Below are 23,397 nucleotides of genomic sequence, written 5' to 3'. Positions count from 1 at the left end.
ATTTTTATATATGACTATGATAATAAAATAATAGGGATTTCATGATGTTTTCCAAGAAGCCATAGGAATAACTGTACTCGTTCAATTCTGTCTTCTAAAATCCTGGGCTTTCAGGCAGTCATAGGACTTAGAGAAAATTTTCATTAACTCTTTTGCTTTTTTCTCCCTTTTTTTCTTTTTTTAATTGAAGATATGATTGATGTACAGCCCTGTGTAAGTTTAAGATGTGTGGCATAATGATTTGATTTACATATATTGTGAAATGATTACTCCAGTAAAGTTTAGTTTACATCCCTCATCTCATGTAGATTAAGAAAAAAAGAAACAAAATTTTTCTCATAATGAAAACTCTTAGGATTTACTCTCTTCACAACTTTCACGTACTGTACCAACTCTTTTGCTTCTAAAGAAAGCATTCAATGATTTTAAAGAAAGTATTTAGCTAGTAGAGAGGTGTCTTTCAATGGAAAACCATTTCTTAGCTTGTGTTGCTATTAAATGTATGGCCGTTCTCCCCCCACCCCAACCCCCACCCCCACCCCGAGATGTTTTTGTTGTTCCTCTTGAGGAAGCCAGTGTACAAATATACTCCAGAGCTTTTTCCAGGATTCTCACTATAGAGTCTGTATTTGGAAAATCTATCACTCAATCAATAAAATACACAAGCCCGGGGCACCTGGGTGGCTCAGTCGGTTAAGCGTCTGACTTCAACTCAGGTCACCTTCTCACCGTCCATGGGTTCGAGCCCCACAGTGGGCTCTGGGCTGATGGCTCAGAGCCTGGAGCCTGTTTCAGATTCTGTGTCTCCCTCTCTCTCTGCCCCTCCCCCATTTATGTTCTGTCTCTCTCTGTCTCAAAGATAAATAAACGTTAAAAAAATAAATAAAATAAAATAAAATAATAAAATAAACTACACAAGCCCAGAATGTAAGTATGACAGAACAGAAATTATTAGTGGAGTATGTCCCCAACCTTTCTCCCATTTGTTCTCTCTGCCCAGGAGAGTTTCAGCCCAGGGGATTACTACCCCTGGCCCACCCTCAGAGGAGGGCCCTACTTTGACTAAATAGTTCTTTTAGGTCATTGTAAGAGTTAAGGCCAGACTAGTTAGTCATCAACAGGTTTTTCCTTTCAGGTGATGCAAGCCTGGGTCAGGGAAGCATACCTTGCATGAGTGGGAAACATGTTTAGAAAAAGCACCCCCCTTCATGCCTATGTGACCTCGCTTTCCACCCAGCTGCTCCTATATCTTTTCCAAAGCCATAAAGTCACATCAAAACATTTTCTTAAAAACTGGCTGAAAATGAATCGCTTTGGGAGAAGGTAGTGTACACAAGGAAATAGCTGTCCTTGAGTTTGGTTTCTATCTGGGGAAGGAGACTTGAGGCAGATCTTGAAGAGAGAAGTGCAGTAGGTTTGGTTTGTGAAAGAAATGGTTTAAAGATAAGAGGAAGATTTGGGGAAACATATGTATGATCTACGAAATTCCTCCATGATGTTTAAAAAATGCATGTAAAGAGCATGAACAATATTTCTATATATATATACACAAATATAAATCATTATGTTAAAATTAATATAATGTTATATATCAATGAAATCTCAATTTAAAAAAAGAACATAAACCATTTGAACTTCCCTTTGTTTGCTGGACTGTATTTCTATGATCTCTGTATCACTCTGATTGTTATATAGGTTATGGTTTTATGTGTTTGACATGAATTACACTAATGAACTATGTGGAGATAATTTTCTATAAAGCAATGCAGTATGGTGGCTCAGGACATGGATTTGGATTTGGCTGGACTTCTGTCCAAATTACAGTCCTGCTTACTTTCTGGTCACCTTGAGCTTGTTTCTAAACTTCTTTGAGCCCCAGCCTCCTCATCTATAAAGAATAGAGATAGTAGAGCCTACCTCTATCCTACCTCATCAGATGTGGGGATTAAGAGAGATGTTGTGGGGATTAAGAGAGATAACCCATTTGTAAACCACCTAGAAGAGTGGCACATAGGGCATTATTGTTCGTAATCGAAAGTGCATGTTGCAACAATTTCCAACAATGCCTTGTGAAAATAAGTATTGTTTGAGGAGCTCTTCTGCCTTACTGAATCGCTGTGGGATGCCACCAAGCCTGAGTATTCAAGCTAGGGTTAGAGCAGCAAAGGGTATCTGCAGGCACCAGGGTCCATGCAGAATGTTCATTGGTAGATGGATATGGGTACATGGATATCAACAGAGGGATCTGGATTTGCCTTTTTTGTTCAGACAGGAACCATCTAAAAACAAACAAACAAAACAAAACAAAACAAAACAAAACAAAACAAAACAAAACGAAAAAACAGGAACCATCTAGGTTTAACCCTTGTGGCTTTGCACCAAAATATACAATCCGATGTAATTAAAGGGCTGAGGATGCACATGCACAATATTAAACCAGAAAATGCCCTATAGCCAGAGGTACTATATACGTGTGTTAGGGGACGGGAAGAGAGTTAAAAATAGAGGGTCTTTTTGCTCTTGCCTATGGTGCAGTTTTCCTTGGGTTTTTGGAGAGAGACCCAAAGTGGGAGCAAGCCTGTACTTGGCTTGTATGTGTGCCTTAAGCCAAGAATGTTTCAAAGAATGGTGCAGAGGCCACACACAAACCAGAGGATGTGCAGGGGAAGTGTTTCCCTGGGGGTTTTGGCCTCTTCCCCAGTGCCATCAGTACAGGGAGACAATCAGTACTGGACTCCTAGACTGTGACTCAGGGGACTGGTGTCTGGCTGCTGGCTGTGCTAACTTCATCTATGACCCTGAACACACCATACCTCATCTACAAGTCTCCGTGTTCTTATCTGTCAAATGGGCTGGCCAGACCCTGTGAGCTTTTGGGCTACATTGAGCTTCAGGAGTCCTGGATCTGTTCAGTAGACTGATTCGTGATTACCCTGTGGCTGGAGCAGGTGAGGATTATCAACACGCCAACTCTCAGACTTTCTTTGGAGTTTCTGAACCAACATGCTGTTGAGTCCTAAGCCAAGCACTGGCTGCAACTCTCAAAGGCACTAGCCTCAGAAGGAAGAGAAGTTTGCCCTTTGTATCCTTTAAAAACAGAATAACAATTAGACAACACTTTGGACCTTTGAGTCTTGAAGTCAGTGATTAACTTGGGTTCTCCAGAAATTATATATAGTAACTTAAAGGAGAAAAGTGAGCTGAGGCCAAGGCTGTGGGTGATCAGAAGTGTGGCATCTTGATCCAGAATGCAAGTCCCTGACTCTGCCTTGGACACGGTAAGACCCAGGGGACTTGCAGGGATTAGTTCAGAACCCAGAGCCCTGAGAAGTACTTACAGTTGCCTGTGGAGTGGGGCTCATGCACAGATAATCCTGGATATCTATTGATGCAGTACAATCCACTCCTCATTTAGCGGCTTAAGAGAATAATCACTTTATTGTTTATGATTCTTGGGCCAGGAATGTGGGCAAAATTTGGCTGGGCAATTTTCTGCTCCATGTGGCATTGACATGGATCTCTCAGTGGGATTCAGTTCATGGCTGGGCTGGTCAAGAGAGTCCAGGAAATCTTTATCCTCTTGTCAGAGACCTTGGCAGTGAAGAGCTGGATGGCTGGGTTCAGTTGGGGGACTGGGATGGCTGGACCTCTCTCTCTCTCTCTCTCTCTCTCTGTCTCCCTCTCTCTCTGTCTTATAGTCCCAGAGCTGCTCCCTCTCTGTTCTCTATGTGGTCTCTTTAGCAGGGCCACCAGATTTCCTACATGATGGCTAGAGGCTCCCAAGAGAGAGGGAGAATTAGTAGAAACTGCTAATCTTCTTAAAGTCTGGGATCCCAACTGGCACTGTGTCATTTCTGCCATATTCCATCGACTGAGCAGTCACGAAGCAAGTTAGGTTCAAAGGGATTGGGGATTAAACTTTACCTCTCAATGGGGAAGTGGAATGCATGCACAGGAAAAGAAGGAATTAAAGGTGGCCATCTTTAGGGGTAAGCTACTATAAGGCCCCTTTGTAAGAATTTGGAAGGATTTGGAGCCTGGGGTCACATCAGAGGTGATGATGCCCAGATGGTTCCAAGAGTGTCAGCCTAACTGGCCATCAAGATCAAAACTCCTTCTGGCTCTGGGAGTGAGATGTAACCAACATGAACCCTCTTTGCTTCTAATAATATCCAGGAAACCATCTTGACTCAGTGATCTGGACATGTCCAACCCCAGAATTCCTTGCCTGGACCAAGTTTACCCCATTCTGTCTCAGGGAGAACAAAATGATTTTTTATCATGAGTGCTAACTCTGTCAGTTGGTGGCTAACTGGAGCATGGTGTTGAGAAGGATTCTGAGACCACAGCAAGGCTGTAACACTGGGATGTATTGGTCATGTCTGTTTTGGGTACGGAATGGAGTGACATCACTTGTGCTCTTTAGATTTATTATTCTCTACCTGGGTCTGACCATGTCATGCTTTTACCAGAGGTATATTGATTAGTCTCTAAACTTGCCATGTGCTTTCCCACTTGCCCCTGTTTGTTGAGCACAGTTCCTTCTCAGTGGTTGTCTGCAACTTTCCTGGCCTTCAAGGTCTGCCTCCTCTTCCAGCCTTTGCTAGACCACCCTAGTTTCTGGAGTTCTATAAAATTAGGCTGAGTGAATTTCCACCATTAGATACTGCTGTGCATTGTCAATTATATATATATTTTTTTTAATGTTCATTTATTTATTTGAGGGTGGGGGGAGGGGCTTAACTGACTGAGCCACCCAGGCGCCTCAAGGGGAGGGGCAAAGAGAGAGGGAGAGAGAATCCCAAGCAGGCTCTGTGCTGCCAGTGCAGAGCCTGACGTGAGGCTTGAACTCACAAACCATGAGATCGTGACCTGAGCTGAAATCAAGAGTCGGACACTTAACTGACTGAGCCACCCAGGTACCCCTGTCCATTATCTTTTCATCTGCATATTGATTATTCCTAATTAGGCTATTAGATAATTAGGTTCTCATATGCCTTGGTATCCTTCCTTCCATTTTCTGTTAAGTTGATGTTTCTCCTGAAGGTAGTGACTTAAAGGTGAGCATCAGAAGAGGATTTGAAGATATTGACTTTATATTTCCCTGCAAATAGGCATTGAAGGTAGAAATGGGTTAATACCCATAGGCTCAGCTTAGTGGGTTTTGCCAAGAGAGTTTGCCTGGATCGGAAACGAGGATGGGTAGGCAGGGCAGAAGCACAGCTGTTGGTCAGGTAGCCCCGGTGCTCACTCTGGCTAAGATTGCTGGGTGCCTATGCTGCTGCACGAGTCGTGATGACAGTCCTGGGTTCCATGTGTGTCTAGGCTCTTGTGATCCTTGTTGTTGCCTGCTGTTTGAATTATCAGTCTGAAAATGTTTAACTCAATATTCTGGAAGGTGAATTGGGGATGTTTAAAGACTCCAGAGAGGGAAACAGTGGGAAGAAGGAGGCAAAAGAAGCTTCTGGAGGTCTTGTGGGGATGGGGACAGTGATTAAGCATCCCTGATTTTCACATCCCACGAAGGGTTTGTCCCTTTTTGCCTCTACAGGGTTAGTGTTTATTTGGTGTTTATGCTATCTGGAGCTGAAAGCAGAGAAAGTGGAATCAGCAGAATTCCTTTGTGTATTGCTGTGTCTGTTTGGGCATATAAAACTTATAGAGGAAAAGGTAAAGAAACAGAGATCATAATTTATGTTACTTTATATGTACCAAATAAAATAGCTATGTCTATAGTTCCTGGGTTGATCCAGGGTGAGTGGGATAAAGATAAAGATGTGTAATTTGGAGCTAAGCTCTTAGATGCTTGTTTCTTGTCTGTTCCTTTTAGGTTTCTAGTAGAGAGAACTTTAGAGCATTTTTTCAAGATTAGATTGGTTCCTCCTAGAGATAAACACACATACACACACACACACACGCACACACACACGCACACACACACAGCTCCCTACCTGGGAAGGGTCATAGCTCTGCAGATGCCTACAGTTAAGTCATGCTTCTTTCTAGTCCAGTGATGTGGTTTCCCAGCATCCCTACTGAGTCACTTTGTGTGTATCCAGGAACCAAATATAATCAGGATATTTTTTATGATCATTAAAATACAGAGGCAATTAATGTTATTCATAATATATCAGAAACAGGGTGAGATCTTAAAGTGTATTCAGAATCATGACATCAAAGACATCAATCAAAGGGGCGCCTGGGTGGCGCAGTTGGTTAAGCGTCCGACTTCAGCCAGGTCACGATCTCGCGGTCTGTGAGTTCGAGCCCCATGTCAGGCTCTGGGCTGATGGCTCGGAGCCTGGAGCCTGTTTCCGATTCTGTGTCTCCCTCTCTCTCTGCCCCTCCCCCGTTCATGCTCTGTCTCTCTCTGTCCCAAAAATAAATAAACGTTGAAAAAAAAAATTAAAAAAAAAAAAAAAAAGACATCAATCAAAGACATCAAAGGAAGATGAAATTATGTGCAGCCCAGCCATATGGTTGAATGAACTTTATTTTATTGTCTTTTTGATAGTTGGTCACCTAAATGTCATTTATTAGGAAAGTCATGTAAAGAATCCATTTTGCCCATCGCTAAGAACAACAGCGATAACAACTATAATTTTTTGAGTGTTCGCTTGATACCAGATGTTGTGCCAAATGCTCTACCTACCCATGATCTCATGTCATCTTTCATGATTGATGGGAGCTTCTGATGCCACCATTAAGAAATAAACCTCCTGGGGCTCCTGGGTGGCTCAGTCAGTTAAGTGTCCAACTTCGGCTCAGGTCATGATCTCATGGCTTGTGAGTTCGAGCCCCACGTCAAGTTCTATGCTGACAGCTCAGAGCCTGGAGCCTGCTTTGGATCCTGTGTCTCCATCTCTCTCTCTGCCTCTCCCCTGATCTCTCTCTCAAAAATAATTGCTTCCTTCATCTCCTTGTGTTGTTGGTTTCCATGACTTTAATAAAATCATTCCTGGGGTGCCTAGGTGACTCACTCAGTTAAGCGTCCAACTCTTGATTTCGGCTCAGGTCATGATCTTACGGTTCATGAGTTCAAGCCCCACATCAGGCTCTGTGCTGGCAGCGTAGAGCCTGCTTGGATTGCCTCTCTTTCTCCCTTTCTTGGCCCTCCCCCCCCCCCAATTCATATTGTCTCTGAAAATAAATAAATAAACTTAAAAAAATTAAAATAATTTCTGAAAAGGAAGATTCTTTGCTTCGATGCAGCAGGTGTTAAGTGGATCATTCTGTGTTTTCCCAGCCTGTGCAAGGCTCTGCAGGGTGTATGGTGAGGGCCATTCTTCTGGCTTTTTCCTTGCTCTTTATTTTACCCCAAACCCATGAAGTCACATTAGATTGGGGACTGCCTGTTGATGGATGTGTCCCATGTTCTCCCCAGACTAGTTTCTTCCGTCACTTCCATTCAATTTTAACGTAATGATAGAACTGACACCTCTTTTCTCCCCTTTGAAGAGGATGTACTTTCCACTGCTTGGAAGAAACCAGTTGTTAACTTACAGTTAAACTTTTAACCATCTGTTTTAAAACATACCCAGGATTTGTTTTAATCACATGTGGTTAGACACACAGACACAGAATGACTGTCATGATGGAAGTGTATATGCACAGATCCCTAGAAACAGAAGGCATGCCACACTATGCCCCTTGGGGCTACATGGGGAAGCACCAGGGTCGGTCAGGAGGCAGAAGGAGAGTGAAGGGGAAGTGTAGGTAAAAGTCTTTATTGTGGTTTCACCAGGAAGGAATGGATGAGGTGGGGTGAGTAGGCTTAGGATTGACTACTTTGAATCATTTCAGTGGGCTCCAAGGTGTGGGGACTGCACAACTGGAATGATTAGGCTCTGGGTTGATTTAGGGCAGCAGTCAACATGTGAGAGCTTGATAAAGGAGGTAGTCGGGAGTATGGGTTCTGGATTGGTTGGTTTGCATAGGAAGGGTGTATTCTCAGGCAAGTAGTTTGCTGTGTCTAAGAATTCGCTAGCCCTGAGAGTCATCAAGGACCCAGATGTCAGAAAATCAAGAATATAGAAAAAAAGAAAATATAATCACCATTCTTTAAAATATTTACCCAAGAGGGGCGCCCGGGTGACTCGGTTGGTTGGGCATCAGACTTCGGCTCAGGTCATGATCTCGAGGTTCATGAGTTCTGTGCTGATAGCTCAGAGCCTGGAGCCTGCTTCGGATTCTGTGTCTCCCTTTCTCTCTGCCCCTCCCCTGCTCGCGTTCTATCTCTTAAAAATAAATAAACATTAAAAAAATTATTTTCGATAAAAAATCAAATAAAATATTTATCCAAGAGATAATAAACTTGTGTGTCTGGCCCCCGCACTTCTAGAGCTGGTGCAGTACTTGAGCCACTGCTGTGCACACGGTGGGGCCCTCAATTAGTGTTTGTTCGGTAAGTGCTGAATGAATGCTCCAACCTGGTGCCTGCAATATACAGAAGTGCCTACAGAGTTTCTCTGTCCTCAAGGAGTATACAGTCTAGTTGGAGGAAGAAACACATAAATGCATATATTATAACATAATTGCCATAAGGAAATCTGTAATTATCTTCAAAACTACTCCTCCTAGAATCCCTGTGGCTAGAGAATGACCTCTTGGTCTATCCAGCCATTTAAGCCAGAACATGAATGATCCTAGCTCCTCTCGCGTCTCTACCCCACTCCCAACAGCGCCCCCAGCCATCAAGTTTTGCTCATTCTCCCTTCTAAATCTATCACCAGGTTTGTCCCTGCTTCTCCATCTTACTGACTGTGAGAGAGACGCCACGTGGCCGCGCTGAGGGAAAACCACTGCCGTCCAGCTTTCTTACACACCCTCCTAGAGCCTCCCGGAGTCAGAGCGGGTGGGACGCCCCCATCCCGGCTGTGCTCTGTTCCGCAGCAGGGCCCCAGCACTAATTCGGAGCAGCTGCGCCCCCGTGGCTGCTGGGCATCTGGGAGGGGAACAGCATGGGAGGGGCGCCTGGCGGGGGTGAGGCGGGAGCCCTCCACCCACGGGGGCTTAACCACCACCCAGAGAGTCTCTTTCAAAATGTTCTCATCCCTAGAAACCGCTGTCTCTGGCAGGGGCCCAAAGCCAGCACAAGGCCAGAGACAATTTTGAGGTCCCCCGGTCCTCCCACCTCCTCTTGGTGTGTCCCCTTCCAGAGGGGCCTGGTGCCCGCTGACTGTGCTGGCAGCCCTCTGTGTCACTCGGTCACGTGGGTGGAAGGTAAAGGTGGCTCCCCCTGTTGGTATTTGTGCCGGAAAAGAGCATGGGGTGGGGCACAAGGCGTAGCATAAAGTGATGACTTTCTACAAGAGTTGGGAACCTGTTGTTCATGGAGGACATCCGTGTGTGCCCCAGAGCACAGTTACAATTTGTTCCTCCACTTTTCCAGCCGGGGCTAGGAGAACACCCCTGGGGGAAGAAGGTTGGTGGCCAGAGGCTGCAGTCCAGCTTCCACTGTCTGGGTGTGCAAACTCTGACTGAGGTTCAGAGGCCTAAAAGGAAGGTGTATGTGTTTTTTGGGGCTGTTACAACAAGACATCAGACTGAGAGGCCTAAACAACACATATTTATTCTCTCACGGTTCTGGAGGCTCGTAGTTCAAGATCAGGATGTCAGCAGGTTCGGTTTCTCCTGAGGCCTCTCTCCTTGGTTTGCAGATGGCTGCCTCCTTATGTGTCCTCTCATTGCCTTTTCCCTGTGCGTGCATGTCCCAGTGTCTCTCTGTGTGTCTAAATTGCCTCTTTTGAGGATGCCAGGCATATTGTAATCCATTAGGGCTCACCCTAACAACCTCATTTTAGCTAAATCATCTCATTAAAGGCCCTACTTCCACATACACTCACGTTCTGAGTTATTAGAAGTTAGGGCTTCCACATGTGGATTTGGGGAGGACACAATTCAGCCCGTAGCAGAAGGCTAGCATGGTGGCAGAAACTTAGAACTGCAGTTCTCAAAAACGTTCAGGTAGCCAAGAATGGCGTTCGTTCCGAACGATGTTGAGCCAGTGGATTCCATTATATGAACTAAGAACAACTTCACTGACAGAAAATAGGATGTTGTGTTAAGAGTGCAATCTAAACTCCCAGTGAACAAAATGAGCGTGGGGAAGGGAAAAATTGTTAACTAAGCAGACTAGCAGTTTTGAGTTTTTGCTGCAGTAGTTGCTTACTTGCTCAGTTACTGTTTCATCCACTGCACTTGCTGACAAAACAGGAGCAGGTGCCAGAGTTTTGTGAACTTTCTGAGTGAAAACCTGAAACTGACAAAATTCCATGTACTGAATACATTTTCTGTATGTTTTTGGAAAAACGCTCTATTGTTCAGTTTTAGCAATGGAAACATCATCAATATTCCAGAGGCACGTATTTTGGGAAGCCCCATTCTTACGTGTCTTCTGTAGTTAGTCAGAAGACTTATGGGACAAATAACACTTTTTAATGATCACTGAAAGGGGATTTAAGAGGCTAATTATTTGCAGTCTGGCTTCTCCATCGATCTTTTCATTTATTCAACATAATTGATTAAGCACCTTCAGTAACGTTTAAATCAGGGGCACCTGGGTGGCTCAGTCGGTTAAGTGTCCGACTTCAGCTCAGGTCACCATCTCATTGTTCATGAGTTTGAGCCCCACATCTGGCTGTCTGCTGTCAGTACAGAGCCCACTTCAGATCCTCTGTCCCTCTCTTTCTCTCTCTGCCCCTTCCCTGCTGGTTCTCTCTCTCTCTCTCTCTCTCAAAATAAATAAACTTAAAAAAATAACGTTTAAGTTAATATTCTGATAGGTGAAAAGGGATGTGCATAACACTGTGTAGACAGTAGTGATAGGGAAGTGATGAGAAGCCACCCTTGCCTTGAGGACCTCATGCTATCCGTTAAGAATTTTGGCTGTAAACACCACAATGCATTCTGGCTGGTTTAAAGCAGGGAAGCAATTTGTTAAAGAAGTTGTAGCAGAGAAAGAACCAGCTTGGAAGCAAAGTAGCCAGTCGGGGCAATGCACTGCTCCAGTGGCAACCCTTTTGCCCCTATTGGTGCCTGGGCACCAATGCTTGACATTGAGCACAAGACACTCCTGGAAGATTCCCTGCTGCTGCTGCCTCTGAGAGTTGGATGTCCGCAGCTGCCTGTGCCCGAATGACTTCCATGAGGCAACCACTGCTTCATGCTTCTTACATCTGATTGGCAAGAGAAGCTTAGAAAGCAGGTTTCTGCCTTCCACCTTAAAGATGTGTGGAATCAAGAGATGGGAAATTCTGCAAACACAGGAAAGGTGTCAAAAAGCATTGGGAGGACAAAAAAGTGTGGCAGATGTCTACTCTAAGCTTCTAGTCTAATGGAGGAAACAGATGTATATTCAAAAATTAGTGGGAATAGTGTTACAATTAAGATGGCAATGATGGAGATGGCAATGATGGAGACCAGAAAAGGAGTTGTTAACAGCCTGGAACGGTCAGGGAAGGCTTCCTGGAGGAGGTGAACTCATCTTGATGGATGAAGCAAAAGAGGGGCAAGCTTGGAGCTAAATTAAAAACAAGGACCCTTGCTGTCTTACTTTAAACGTGCCTCCACAGTAAGTGTGCCAGACCTAATAAATGGAAACTGATGAAACAAAAAGAAAAGGCAGATTGGAATCAGAATGCATTAGTGGAGGACTCATGTGAGAGCTGGCTGGGAAATGCTCAGGGCATCCCGCGTGGGGCTGCCTGCATAATCGACTTGGCTCGTGTCCTTTTCCCTCCCAGCTCCACTCCCTTCAGATGTCCTAATAGGTTATGGCTTCCAGGAGGAAACATGCTGTGCATTTTCAGAAGGGTTTTTGGAAATACAAAGCCTGACTCTTTTTTCTTTCTTAAAAAATAATGTTATTGTAAAAGTAATAAGAAAAGTGTAGAGTGGAAAGTGCAAGTTCTTTCAATAACTACCATTTATGTATTTATATAGTATCTTTTTTAAAATCTCAAATGCGGGGCGCCTGGGTGGCTCAGTCGGGTAAGCGTCCGACTTTGGCTCAGGTCATGGTCTTGCGGCCCGTGAGTTCGAGCCCCGTGTGGTGCTCTGTGCTGACAGCTCAGAGCCTGGAGCCTGTTTCAGATTCTGTGTCTCCCTCTCTCTCTGACCCTCCCCTGTTCATGCTCTGTCTCTCCCTGTCTCAAAAATAAACATTAAAAAAAATTAAAAAAAATAAAATAAAATCTCAAATGCAATCAACTTACATTACACCTGCTTTACAATACTTCCCTCCCCATTTTCCGTATCTTAGATTTCTTAAAAAGTGAGTCTTACATGTATTTGGTTGATAAATATTTCTTAATCACGAGGAGGTGAAGAGTAAGTCTGTTTTTAAGGCTGACGTTAGTTTTGAGAGTTGAAATACGGGGCCCTGCTCCTCCCCAAATCTGTTTCTCCTGCATTTTCCCACCTGGGTAAATGGTATCACGCAGTGATTGCTGCTGTGCAGGAACTTTGCCACCAGCCTTCATTCTTCCCTCTACCACCCCACAACTTTCCATCAGCAGGTACTGCTGTCTCTTCCTTCACATTCACCTTCGCCCTGCCGCCGTCCCCACACAAGGCATCTTCGTCTCCTGCCTGGACTAAGGTTTCCTGAGCAGGTTTTCTCCAGTCCATTCTTCTCACTGTAGCCAAATGATATTTCAGAACAGAAGTGTCTGTTATATAAAACTTTCCAGAGCTGGCTCCCTGTTGCTCTCGGATAAAATTCAATGTCTTACAAGTTATGGCTACTGACCACGCTGCACCCCATTCTCCTCCCTCCCGCCATCAGCCAGAACCGTGGTCATTATGCCAGCATGCCCTTAGGTTGGGTTTCCGACACAGGACCCATACCCCCAACCGCACCACCCCGCCAATCCTCTCCACTCTAGGGAGCTGGTTTCTTATCTTTTAGGTCTCAGCTTACATGGCACTTCCTCCAAGTGCATTCCCCTGATTTTTTGTCTAAATAATGCTCCTTCCAACCTGGTATTTTCTTATTGCGGTTTCCTGTTTATTTCTCTTCTGGCACTTAACACAGTCATCTATATTTTTCTGGTTTACTTATCATCTATCACTCCCCCTAAAATCTGAGTTCTGAGGTGGTGGGATCTTATCTGCCTTGTTGGCACTGTATCCACAGCCTCTGGCCCAGAGTGTTCAATACATGTTTCATGAGGGAATGAAGCAGTCTAGGACCTTCCAGCCCTCTGCCAGACCTCTTCCAACTCTGCCTTTGAGGCGCGCTCTCTCCATTCCTGGGAGGTTACCATCAGCCTCAAATTTATACCAGGCTGCCCCCAACACACACACACACCTGCCGCAGACACTGGGGAATTCTCAGGCTTTGTGCTTCTCTTATCCCGTGCTCGGTGATGGCGGCCAAACACGGATGACCCACATTTCATCCTCCCACGTCTTAGTGAGGCTAGCCCATCCCCCAGGTCTTTGCTGCCTGCTGTGTGAGTAGTAGATGATAAAACAAGCTCCCGTGGGCCTCCCCTGCAGGTGTGTGAGAGACTGGAAAACACTCTGAATTTGGAGGCAGCTCAGCTTTGGAGACCTACCCCTCCCCTCTCTATGTAACTGGGAAACTCACTGTATCCTGAGCTTCCCTTTCCTCATGTATAGAATATGAGCAGAGGTCCTTGTTCTAGGCTTCTTACAGGGCCAATGAGTGATGTTTGTGCATGTCTGTTGCCAGTTGTAAGTGTGTTATAGTAGGACTTTGTCCAGCACGAGTAGGCTGTCATTGAGAATGAGGAGCGTAGACTTGGAGAAGAGAAAGCCAGATCAAACCAGTTGACTGGACAAAGTTCCCGTCCCCTTCAGTGGATTGAGAGTACCTCTTAAAATCACGTTGTGCAGGCAAAGCAGGGACCTGGTCCTGTACACTCACCTATGGTCCAAAGCACTGGTTTGGCCAACAAAAATATTCACCATTCTAATAGTAAAGAACCAAATGAGAGCTTCCTAGCAAACAATAGACAATGAGTCAAGAGTCAATAAACTTGGGCTGTATTTCTTCACTTTGGTGAGATGTCATTTGGGCCTTTCTGAGAGTAAGGTTAGTTGAAATTCTTCCTTCCAATACTGTCTCTCACAGTGAATACGCAAGCCTGCACTCAATGAAGCCAGGCTCTTGCTACCAACCAAGAAATGGTCTCTGACCACCTCTGGGCATCTGCTATAGTCACAAGGAAATCTGGGATTCTCTCTCTGCCCCTTTAAGGCAAAGTTTCTCAACCACAGCACTACTGACATTTTGGGTGGGATAATTCTTTGTGTTTCTAGAAGGGGTCTGTCCTGGTGTTGAAGGATGCTTAGCAGCCTCCTCTGGCCTCTATCCACTAGATGCCAGGAGCACGACAACACTCTGTGCCACACATACTTATGACAGCCAAATATGTCTCCAGACATTGCCAAATGTCCCTTGGGGGCAAAATCCCTCTTCAGAACCACTACCATAAGGGAAAGAATTGTCCAGTAAATGGGATGGACATAAAGAATTCTAAAGGTGAGTATACTAAATATGAAACATGAATGTATTTACGCAAGTTACCTGACTGGGTGTTGAAGGGCACTTGATTTTCAACATGGTAAGTCTTAATAGGGGTGGGACAAAGAAGGTACTTGGCCCCACCTGATATGATGCTTCTTTATAGCTTTTATCTAGCCTAGGAATATTCAGGGATTTACATGCTGCTTGGTTGCAGAGATTAGTTTGTCTTAATAAAGTCAATGTCTGTGACATCGAACTTCATTTATAAAATGACTAATAACCAGTTTGTTGGGAGGATTGAGCTAGTTCATGTGGCATACTCAGTCTCCAATTTATAGGTATCTTTTTGAATTATTATTCAGTAATTTCTCTGTCCTATGGTATTTATATTATAGCTATTTTGCAATGCACATCTTCCATGTTCTGTTAATTTGATCTGCATCCCATTTGATGCTCACAGTGCACCATCGGTGACATGATGCATGATGCCCATTTTACAGATGGAAGAAGCGAGGCTTGGAAAGGTTTAGCATCTTGTCAGGGTCCCACAGCCTGTAGAGGGTGGGGAAAGTATTTGGGCTCTCATTGTTCCACTTTCAAGGACTGCATGTCTACTACACTGGAAGGAATGAGAGCTTGGGAGTTCAAGGTCTGTCCCCAACCTTTTTCTTCCATCTGTCAACTTAAGAGCAACCTTAAGGTTGTTTTCAATATACTTGGCTTCTCCACCCAAAGGGATTACACCTTCCAAGATGACAAAGAGTGTATCTTGTAACTCTTTCTATCTTAAGGGTCATACACAGAGTGGATGCTTAATATATATTTGCTGTTTTATTTTTCTTAACTCCTGTGTACTTTTAGCAAGACTTAATTGAGGAGGAGTAAAAATTCTTCATGTCTCCTAAGGAATGGAAATTTGTCTTACAAGTTAGCTCCAGGGATAAATTATTTCTTCTTTACCCTCTAATTTTGGATACCACGAGTAGTAGCTGTTTTGACAAGAGGAATTGAATAGCGTTGCTACATTTCACCTACATCAGTTGCTCTTTCTGCAGAACCTGATGGTATTACCTGTGAGGGATGGATGCATGTGATTCTGACTTCAAGTTCATCTCTGGTTAGCTGGGGCACAGGAGAGGGTCAGCCCTCTTTTCTGTTGTAAGGAGGACAATTCAGCCAAGGAAGAGAGAACTACTCCAGAGAGCCAAGCCACCAATAGGGGTGTGTGTTTCTCTGTCACTCTGTGCCTGTGCACGTGTGTGTGTGTGTGTGTGTGTGTGTGTGTGTGTGTGTGTGTGTCTGTGTCTATGTCTGTGTGTTTGTGTGAGAAAGGAAGTTTGGGTTGGAGTGGGGGAGAAATCTCTACCTGGTGAATGGCTGAGGGGTCCTCCCACTCAACAGACCTCAGGGATTAGTGTTAGTGGTGTTGACATGTTATAATATTTTAAAACCCAAGAATGTCTTGGTTATCTGGGTTACATTGTTTTTGCTCTCAAATGAAAAAGGAGCTTTTGGGGGTGGATATTTGTTGATGAGTCTCATGGCCAAGCTAACTGCTGGATCTGTCTAAATGAAATCATTGATTTCAAGGCCTTCAAACACTGTTGTGTCTTCTGGAGGTTGTGTATATCCTAATAAATTTAGAGTGAGTTCCTTGCTTTATTTCCAGGTTAGGGGAAAACACTACTCCAGCCTTGGTTTGGCCTCTCAGAGTGTTTTCAAGCTTAAAATTCTTGGCCTTTTGACTTGCAAGTGGTTGATTTACATCCTAAGAGCCTTTTCAGTGTGGCTAGTGTTTTTGTTGATTTTGTTCTAGTTGTTTTATTTTAAATTTCCAAATCCAGGAAATTACTATGGGTTGGGCACGCCTAGTTAAGAGGCCCGGAGCGAAGGGGCACCCATATTTTCCTGGCAAGTTTTCCATTCATCTGTTGATGGATACTTGGGTTGTTTCTACCTTTGGCTGTTGTGAATAGTGCTGTGAACACTCATGTGTAAGTATTTGTTTGAATTCCTGTTTTCAGTCCTTTGGAGTATACATTTATGAGTCAAATTACTCAATCATATGATAATTCTGCATTTAACATTGTGAGGGCTCAGCATTGGTTTTGATGATGTAGCTCCTGATTTACTGTTGGGACCATTAGAGGGGCTTTGCTAGACTTGTGGAATCTGATTGTTCAAAAGAGCCTTAAAGACCATTTAATATAGCTTCTCACCCATCTCAAGAAGTCTGACTACAGGGAACATCATTGAAGCCCCTCTGCCCCCTCCATGCATAATTCTAGAGCAGAGTGGTACCTACCTCCCAAGAATGGCCAGTTTTGGCCAGTGTTGTCTATTGGCTTGCCCTAGCTCTACACTATAAAGAAGTTTTGTTTGTTTGCTGGTTTTTTAACCTGCAATCCATATACTCCTGGGATTTATCCACAGATGAATTTTGGTGTGGAGAAGTGGGAGAAAAGTTTATAACTACCATTGCTCTTTAAAGGATTCCTGGGGGCACCTGGGTGGCTCAGTCGGTTAAGCATCTGACTTTGGCTCAGGTCAAGACTCTCCATTCCCAAGTTCAAGCCCCCCATCAGGCTCTGTGCTGACAGCTCAGAGCCTGGAGCCTGCTTCTGATTCTGTGTCTCCTTCTCCCTTTCTCTTCCCCTCCTCCATTCGTGCTTCTCTCTCTCTCAAAAATAAATAAACATTAAAAAAAAGAAAAAAAGAAGGATTCCTGAACCACTGTTCTGGAGTGACCCAATAATGCCATCTCTTTCTTCTACCCATGATCCTTCAAAAGTTTGCTAGCTGACTGTTGCTTGATTGACAGCTGCCCTCTACTCACCTCTGCTCTCTAGATGCAAAGATCACCAAAGGATGATGTTTTCCCAAACACCCACCTATAAGAGGACAGAGCCCAGGGTGGAAGGCTGTGCAGAAGGAGCTGAGAGGCTGAATAGCATGCCAGGTCCCTGGTGTGGGCCCCACTGCCTGTGACCTTGGTCACCTGTGGTTTACTGCAGATGCATAAAGAATTTGCTTTCTAAGAGATTGTTTTGCTTGGAGAGAAAGCCATTTCTGAAAAGGCTGAGAAAGTCCTTGAAAGTTACACAGTTTATAATGTTGGTAGGGTGCAGAAAATATCATGATTAGCTCTTTTTTAAAATAAATTTGTTATTGAAATATAATGTACATAAAGAAAGTGTACAATTGTAAGAGTACATTCTATGTGATGCCGTTCATATAATGTATAAAAACAGAATGTATCTATGGTATTAAAAGTCAGGGTATTGGTTACCTTCTGGTGAGTTGTACCTAGAAAAGAACACAAGGGGTGCCCCTGAGGCTGATTATGTCCCAATTTTTGATGGGAACAACTCCTTGTGATTTAACAGAATCCTAAATAGTATTTAGTATGCACCAAACTGAGAATAGAAAAATCCCGGGGTTAATGTGGTTCAGACAGCTAAGCCTGCCATTTGGGGATACCCATACCCTTGGTTTCTGTCTTCCTGGCATCCTTTCCCCTCTCTTGCTTTGGAGCTTGCCCTTTCTCATTCTCAATCCACATGTCTCGCGTGGTCTGTTACCCGATGGCTCTAGGAGCTGGGACATAACTCAGAGGCTGGTAAATGATAATAGGTGCATGATCCAAGTCAGACCATGAGACTTCATCCTGGGACTTCTGCTAGAGCCACTGGAGAGAGACACATGCCCTCAGCTGAGGTTTCTAAGCCTGTAGAACATAAACTTGGACTGCTGGTGTCCATCTTTGCTACCATGCACAGAGTGCCAACTGGAAATGATGCCAGCATGGAAGACAGAGAAATCAAGATTCCCAGTGACAAGCATTTATGGATCCAGCCATATTGACAGCTATCTCCGTTCCCCATGGACTTTTCATTTATATGAGTCAATAAATTCCCCTTGCTGCTTCTGTTCTTCAGATTGAATTTCTATCCTTTGCCTCCATTGGTTCTACTGTTAAAACAGATTTGCGCCTCCAGTAATCAAAACCATTAGATCTACCTGTCCAAATTTGACTTCTGCCACTGTGGCACACAGTCTCTCTGTGAGCCCCTGTGAGTGCAGTGACAGCTCCAGATTGTGAGGGTTGGGGGTGGAGAGATTGGGGGAACTTTAGGAATAGTTGTTGGAGTGGAGGGATGGGCTGAAGGGGACTTGTTCTGAAATTGTTTGCTCAAACAGCATTTTTTTTTAATTTTTTTTTAACGTTTTATTTATTTTTGAGACAGGGAGAGACAGAGCATGAACAGGGGAGGGTCAGAGAGAGGGAGACACAGAATCTGAAACAGGCTCCGAGCTGTCAGCACAGAGCCCAACGCGGGGCTCGAACTCACGGACCGTGAGATCATGACCTGAGCCGAAGTCGGCTGCTTAACCAACTGAGCCACCCAGGCAACCCAAACAGCATTTTTGTCTAGTGTGCTTATTTGGGATGGCCAGGGGGGTGCTTATTGCTGTTACTGGGTGCCTGCTTCTTTCCATTCTCCTGGTACTTGGCTAATGATACCCTTTTCTATCTATAAGACAGAAGTACAAGAGATGAAATCACATAGCTTGGTGGAGTTTATCAACCTGCTGGAGATAAACAAGAATGGCCCAACAATGACCTTCTCTTACCCATTTTATACAAACTCTGTATTTTAAAATATTCCAACCTATAAAGTGCAGAAGGGAATGCTAAGATGGCAGTTTTTGGAATAAAGTTGTTAAGGTGGTCCTATCTGGGGGGGTCAGAGAAAGGCACTAAATTAGAACCATCTAAATCAGAGGCATACCTAATCGTACTTTGTGTTTTGCCACATAGATTTTCAGCTATTCGCTGGTTGGAAAATATTCTTCAATAAAACATTTAATGATTAATGATAACTTTATAAGTAAATGAAAGAATATCATAAAATAATAAGTTTATTTGTTTTTGGCTTATTTTCCTATCACTGCTTATGTTCTTTTTTAAAAAAATTTTTTTAATGTTTATTTATTTTTGAGAGAGACAGAATGCAAGTGGGGGAGGGACAGAGAGAGAGGGAGACACACAATCTGAAGCAGGCTCCAGGCTCTGTGCTGACAGCTCGATATGGGGCTCGAACTCATGAACCATGAGATCATGACGTGAGCTGAAGTCGGACGCTTCACTCACTGAGCCAACCAGGCGCCCCTCACTGTTTATGTTCTGTCTGAAAGTCCATGCAGGGCTAGTGGGCAACCTCAGTGTGTCAGGGAGTCTGTTTCAGTTCATGGCTGTGAGTAGCCCTTTGGTAAATATATTGATTTGACCTAATTTGATGCTAGTTCTTTGCACTGAATGCTACATGCCTAACAGTAGCCATATAGCCTTGTCTCAACTTGACATTCAACCCTTTGACTCATTTACTCACCCGGAGGCGAACAACTACAATATAAGGGACTTTTACAAGGTCCGTAGGAAAAAATATTTTAGATCTCAAAATTACTTATGAAGATACAACCATATACTCTCTTATCACTGAGAAGATGTTTATAGAGATGACCCTTGGTTCAGTCACCACATTTTTATCAGAGAGCAAAAATGTCTTGCTTAGTCAGTGGCAGAATAAGGCTAGACTCTAGGTCTCTGGTGCTGCCTAACCCACAGGTGTGCCCACTTACACCTTGGGACTGAGAGAGACTTGGCCACGTCCTAGAACTTCGAGACAACCTACTTACTGTTAGAAGAGGGGAGATGGAGTCAGAAGAAGGTCCTGGTGCTGCGCAGAGTTCACGCAAATGTACGTCCTTTGTATGTCTCTTTAGCTTCTAATAGATGCATAATGGAGACAGGAATAGCCACTGGTCACTTGACAGTTTCATTTTTAGAAGTTGTTACAAATTCCTCTTCCCATTATGTGGCTTACAGGGGTGGCTGAGATAATGCAAATGTGACTTTTAGGTTTCATTTCTTTTCTCTCCCTTCCTCTGGTGGAAAGGCTAGAGCGCAGTGGTTTCCAGAAGTAAAATGTGCCAGGAATTTATAGCTGGATAAATCTGCTTTTGAACCGTACCATGACCACCGGCATTAAAATTAGCACTTCCTGAGGGCCTTTTACAGGCCAAGGGTTCCGAATTTTCACAAGACCCTTATGAGGCAGACATTACTATTTGGCCCTACTTTTCTGATGAGGAAACTGAGGTTCAGAGAGGTTAATTGATCGGCCCTGTTCTGCCTGACTGTATGCACAAGCCTCGTTCACTGTGGAAGACCATAGGCCTCGAGAACAGCAATGAAAATGGACATTTTTGGAACGTTAGACAGATTGCAAGGTATGACATCTATGATTTAGATCATGGGATTTTCCCCCAGATCATTGCGTTTCAGAGATCTGATGCTAATTTCCACATGTCTGCGCATTCTGATAACAGAAGCTCCCTGCAGTAAGTGAATATCGTGAGGCTCCTCAGACAGATTTTGGGGGCAGACGTGTGTCCTTGCTCAGGGGCACCTTTAATGCTGTCTGGGGTGTGTTGTGTGTGCTGGGCTTGTCAGCGTGGGGAGTGCAGCTGATAGCGGGCAGTTTCTGGAGGCTTCGGCGATGGATCCCGGGGAGAGGGCACAGGGCAGCATGGTTCTCCTCCCAGTCTTGTTCTGCGCTTTCTAAAAATACTCCTGACAAACAGCTAATGGGCATTTTGGCCACCCGGCTCTGAGCTGCCGCTGCCATTTGGAATGGGGCGTTTCTCTTTCAGACCTGCTCATCCTGATGTGTATATGATTGGGATAGACCCGGCTGTGTCGTGTCCTGGAACTTCACTATGGCCTGCTCACAGGGGCCTTTAAAAAACAATAAAGACCCTTCTTCCCTCTTTTAGCAACTGTTGTGTGTTCGTTTAACGAAGTGAAATGAGATGAAAGCTTCTTTGGGAAAAACCCAGCTGTAGCCGTTGACCAAGTATTGTTTAGTGATACACAAGGCCAGGGGGCCCCATCTCTCTAGAAGAGACCTGGTTTCTGAAATTGAGGAAGACTAAGGGGGCAGAGGTTTTTCAAAATTATATAATTGTGATGTAAATTGCCACAACCTTTTTGGAAAGCATGTTGACAATATGTAGATAGAGCCTCAAAGTGGGCCCCTGTCACCCTGTAATTCCTTTTCTATAGATACCTTTTGAAGAACTAACTGGAAATAGGGTCAATTTTGTATTCATCGGAGCATCATTTAGGGTAGTAAAAAAAAAAAAAAAAAGGGCCATAGCCTAAATTCCCGACAATAGAATTAGTAAAATAAATTATGGTGATCCATTTTCACAGGATTGCACAGTTATTTAAATGTCAGTCTTTGAAGAATTGTAATGATATGTTAAAATGTTTAAGATAAAGCAAGTGAAAATCCAAGCTTAAAAACTGCATATGGAGTGTGACCTCAATCAAGTACAAAATACTACAGGTATATGTGTGTGTGCACACACACACTTTGGGAAAGACTGAAGAAAGTGTCCAAAATTGTGGCTGTCTCTGATTGGTGAGATTGTGGGTGACTTTATTCTCTTTGTGTATTTCTCTATTTTGTCCATTTTTGGACAATGAAATGGATTCGGTTAAGAGTCACGATTTTTTTTTTTTTTTTTTTTTTAAAGAAAGTTTCTTCCTGAAGGTTTTCTTACGGGTCTTGTACATAGGCGTCCATTACTTCATAGTGAATTGGAACTGGGGCCTGCCTGTCAGGACAGCTCTGAGTTTTAGTCTGTGGAGGTAAACAAGAGGCTGGATGTAAGTGAAATCAAAGAGAAAACTGAACTTGCAGTCAGAATAGTCAAGTTCTCACCCTGACTTTTCTCTCTTATGAGCTGAGAGCCCTGGGGAAACCATTAAGTATTCCCAAGTTCTCTCCTCATCAGGGTCTCTTCAGAAGGGGTGGATCTGCCCATGCCAGTTCTAGGCAAGGCTTTGAACCACTCTCATGCTTGTGTGGATGTTTCCATGGTGTTTGTTCTTCTTTGCAGTGTTTCGTTCTCATTCTTGTGCTGTCTCCAACGCTCCCCCCAAGGATAACTGCTCTGTGGAAAGGATCTAGTTCATTCTTTCAAACCCGTATTTATTAAATGCAAGGAGCATTGACTGGTAAATACTTAACCCATGGCCCTGCCTATGGATGGTTACATTTTCATGAGGAAGGGGAACAACTGTAAATCAAAGGATGGCTGTCTCTCCAGCAAACTGTGGAGTGGGGCTCTCTGACCCATGTGGTAGAGCTCAAGGGAGGTCGGCTTTGTTCCATGTTGAGTCTTGGCCCTCTGCCTGTGAACAGGTATGTTTGTGGGGAGGACATGCATCCTCTCTAGGCCTTCATGGATTCTTCATGCATGCATCAGAAATAATAATACTTCCTTTAAGGAATATTGCGAAAAGTAAAACTACACAAGTGAAATGGGCAAAGTGCAAGGCAGAAGTTGCCCACTAGAAGGGATGGGCTAAAACTCATTGCAGATGGTTTTGTTAGGTTTGCTGAGTGGTTAGTTTTTATTTTTTAAAGATTGAACTTATCTGTACTTAAAGAGATTTTATGGGACTCCTGGGTGGCTCACTTGGTTAAGCATCAGACTCTTGATCTTGGCTCAGGTCATGGTCTCACAGTTCATGAGTTTGAGTCCCATGTTGGGACAGTGTGGAGCCTGCTTGGTATTCTCTCTCTCCCTCTCTATGTGCCCCTCCCCCACTTATGCTCGCTCACTCTCTCTCTCTTATTCAATAAATAAACTTTACAGAAAAATCAAGAGATTTCACATTTTGGAGTGTGGATTTTTTTTTTTTTTTGGCTGTACCCTGGAAGTCTGGCACCAGTCTGCTGGAGCTCAGTGGTAGCTGTTCACTGTCACAGGAGCCCATGCCTCAGCAGCCACCATATCCCAGCCATACTTCCATCCCTCCATAG

At 44.0% G+C, this 23,397-nt stretch overlaps 1 protein-coding gene and 1 long non-coding RNA gene across 5 annotated transcripts in view; one reads left to right on the top strand and one right to left on the bottom strand.

Moving 5' to 3' along the window:
- The window catches only part of PDZD2 (PDZ domain containing 2), a 368,370-nt gene that overhangs the window by 54,805 nt on the left and 290,168 nt on the right, over positions 1–23,397 (top strand). The gene's annotated exons all lie outside the window — the stretch shown is intronic.
- Positions 8,219–21,698, bottom strand: LOC123578384. Its single transcript, XR_006702354.1, has 3 exons — positions 20,198–21,698; positions 12,547–12,638; positions 8,219–10,261 (listed from the first exon to the last, which is right to left on the bottom strand). It is a non-coding gene; the product is annotated as an uncharacterized LOC123578384 (long non-coding RNA).

Source organism: Leopardus geoffroyi, chromosome A1 (genome assembly GCF_018350155.1).
Source record: "Leopardus geoffroyi isolate Oge1 chromosome A1, O.geoffroyi_Oge1_pat1.0, whole genome shotgun sequence".
Lineage (NCBI taxonomy): Eukaryota > Metazoa > Chordata > Mammalia > Carnivora > Felidae > Leopardus > Leopardus geoffroyi.
The sequence above is the reverse complement of the archived record's forward strand: the minus strand, read 5'-3'. Positions and strand labels throughout refer to the sequence as shown.